Genomic DNA, 3,628 nt, shown 5'->3' with positions numbered 1-3,628 from the left:
TGCTGCCTGGCTGCAAAAATCTGCAGGTTCCCGTAGCGGCCTGAAACAGCCAGGAGTCTTTCTCTTGGTTATTTCAAATGAAGCTCTGGTAGCAAGAGATATGAAACAGCATTTTACAGCAAGTATTGTAGCACAGCAGGAAACCCTGGAAAACAGGAAATATCCTGCTCCTGTGAAGACAAAGTGTGAGGCGTCGACCTGGAAGAGGGAACATTATATTTCAGATTTTTGCTGGTTTCCCGTCATTCAGAGAATTTTCACCTCATACATGTGAGAGACTAACAGTTATGTATCAGAGCTGGTTGAACGAAACACCGAAAGGACCTAATTCCAGTCTGTGCACTGACTCCAGAACAGCTGCTTCAGAAAATCAGGAGAAGAAGAAACATTTTGATGCATGAATATCACATTACACCTCCGTCCTGCCTGCTAATCAGCCTCACCTCTGTGACCGACGCTGTCTGTTTCCCCTCCTTCTTTTGCCACTCGTTGTCCATCTTTCTCTCTCGCGCTGACATTTATTTCTCCAGGGAACGTGTGCTGGATACACTCGTGAGAATCACCCTGTTTGATGTTTGCTCTCCTGTGAAAGTACCAGTCCGTTACTACTGACTGCTGAGCAGTTTCCCCAGAGCAAACTGGGGTCAAACATTCAGCTCTAAGCCAAATAGACAGAAAGTGGTTCTTGCTCACTTTCTAGGTTTGCCAGTGATCCGATTCTGGTCACAGCCAAGATTCTGTGCACTTTAGATCAAGCCCACCCACCCATAAAGGCTCCTGTCTCCTCTCATACGGCGTGGGATCGCAGAGAGGTTGGAGAGGCTCCTCTACAGAGACGTCACCCACACCCTCAACTTTTACTCAACTTCCTCACCTCATCAATATTCTTGTACTGATTTCATCTCCATCTCGTTTTCATCATCAGTCGAATCTTCCTCATGCTCGGCTGTGGGTTTTGCCTCACAGCTGCGAGTGTGCGTCTTCTGGGGGTTTACACACAGAACACTGTATATATAAAATATCAGCTGCAGCAGCTTCATATTGATTTGCAGCCCTGTTACATAATCCACATCTCAGTTGTTTCAAATCTGAAGGATTATTATTGAAGCTCACAGCTCTTATTACACCTCATCGGTGTAAGTGACAGTAAAATTGTGAACAGTGACAGAATCCGGAGAGATTCCCAAACATCTGTCTCTATCAATGAACTCACAGTGAGGATATGTTTTATAGCACATACTGAGCATAGGATTAGGGAACAAAGAAGACAATCAAACACAGGCTCCACTGGTCACAACAATTACACATGCATGAATCCAAGGTAATCCGTGGAAATTGTGGAAATTTGCTTTTTAATAGGGGTCGGCTAACCCTGTGTACAGCATGTTTCTTCCCCTCTGAGGGTTTTCATCCCCTCCCTTCCTCCCGCCCCCTCCCTGAAATCAATAATGGCAGGACATGAAGCGACGTCACAGTTATATTTAACAGCAAACATGCTTTGAACTGGTTGATCTTATCCATCAAGACGGGAGGGAGGGATTTATGCTGTGTGTATAATAACAGGGGAAGGAGATATGGAACCTGCTCCCCTCGTCCCGCTGCAGAAAGCGTCTGCTTTGTTCCGCCCTGGAGGTCCTGGCTGTCTCACTGTCTCTCTTGGCTACAAACACTCATGTGCCGGGACGTGATCAAACATATTCAAATGCTCGCATTCGCCTGGGCCTCTCCTGTATCTCATTAGTCAGTATATTGCTCTCGGCGACCTTGAGAATTGTTTAAAATTCATAGGAACAGACGAGCAGGACTTGAAAATGTGTTTTGATTGTTTGCCCTCTGCTGTAAAATCGCTCTTTTGCAAACAGTTTAGGCCATAAAGGTCACGGATGATGGATAATTACTACTGTAATGTTTGCAGGTGTATGGTTGCTGAGCCACAGAGAGAGGGGGGGGGCATCAGATCATGTATTTAAGAGATACCAGTGTTGAGATCTAACAGATGTACGTACAGGTGGGGTGATGCCCCTGCCCTTTACAGACAGCTGGAGGACATGAGTGGACTGAGGCATGTCTCCAGCAATAACACCATTAATCCCATTCATCTCGAGGTCGTGCGTGGATTCATTTTCTTTTCACTGACCTCACTGTGGAGACGAACCTGGAGTACGCACGTTCATCTACAGTATTCAGCACAAATGAGGTCAAATAGAACTTAATACATAACATTTCGCCCTTTCAAAGGCCTGACCGGCTCATTGAAGCCGTCATCCGGTGTTGTAGATTCAGTCGCTTTGGGATCAGATTATAGTTCCGGAGAGAAGCCGTCTTCAAAGACTTCTTTGAAGCCAGAGATTCACATCTGGTCACTGACAGAGTGTCTTACAGACACTGAGAAATCAATAAAATGTAAATAAATTACGGGTTTTCTGTCCCTCACTTGGTTCACTCACTATCACATTTTAACTCGACCTCTTCTCTCATTTTTAGATGCAGTTCAGTACAACAGGAGGGTGTTTGGAGAGGCAACAGAGAGAGAGGAGTTATTGATATTCTATGTTTTGTTCTGTTTATATTCAATTGATTTGCAAACTCTGTTCATTTGTAGTCATTTGTAGGTGTTGTGTTGTGCAGCTTATAGCTTCCAAAAGATTTCACTAACGAGCTTTTGGCTCCTGATACAGATCTGAAGAATGAAGACTTGTGAACACGGTGGTCTCTGGGTCTCTATGCTGGGTTGTGCCCTATAGGCAGTTAGGACACCCAGTGAGATGACATGCATGAGAAGACGGTCTGAGGCGGCTGTGAGATGCCTGCTTCGGTTTAATGGAGACCTGAGGTGAATCAGTATCAGTACAAAGAGTTCTTCCAGAGCTTTGTCCTAATAGATTTTCATCCTTATTGTATTTTTACCTATATTTTAATATTTTATTGTGTGGTTTTATGCGTTGTCTCTATTTTTATTTTCATCCATATTTCCATTGTTGGCTATTATGTCTAGTCAGTCTTTCCTGTGTGAAGCACTCACTTGGTGCATGTGATTTCTTTCTTTCGAAGCACTTTGAGCTGCAGTTTCTGTATGAAAGGTGCTAAACAAATAAAGTTTACAATTATTTTTTATCATTATCTTTAATACAGGTTCGGTCAGAATGTTCCTCCTTTGGGTTGTTCAGTTTGTTTAATCCCTTTTTATCATAGTTCAGTTTGTACTTTGTGTTCTCTTGAGGTCACAGGAATGAAAACAGATAATTAACACCGTCTCTGCAGCTCTCATACAGTATCTCTGTGGAGCTTTTAGCATCTTTCAGCTCATTGTTTTGAATTTACAGTAACTTTACTGTTGTGGTTCAGTCCCACGGCTCTCGTCAGCATCGTCTCTGTACTGATGAACCCACTGTGCATGACCTGCTCAGCACCAAACAGCAGACAAAGTTAGTGCCTAGCTGCTGACCAGAGTGGAGCATTTAGCAGCTAAAGAGACAGATCAGTCCTTCGGGAGTGGGTGGAGCCCGAAATCAGAGCTAAAAGAGTGAATGTCGAGCTTACATTGATCAGGTGCCCTGAAACACAACTCAAGATGAAGGTGCAGGTTTAATTCAAACAACGGCAACAAACTGACCCCAAAAAGTTTAGA

Source organism: Chaetodon auriga, chromosome 2 (genome assembly GCF_051107435.1).
Source record: "Chaetodon auriga isolate fChaAug3 chromosome 2, fChaAug3.hap1, whole genome shotgun sequence".
Lineage (NCBI taxonomy): Eukaryota > Metazoa > Chordata > Actinopteri > Chaetodontiformes > Chaetodontidae > Chaetodon > Chaetodon auriga.
Note: the sequence above shows the minus strand (reverse complement) of the source record.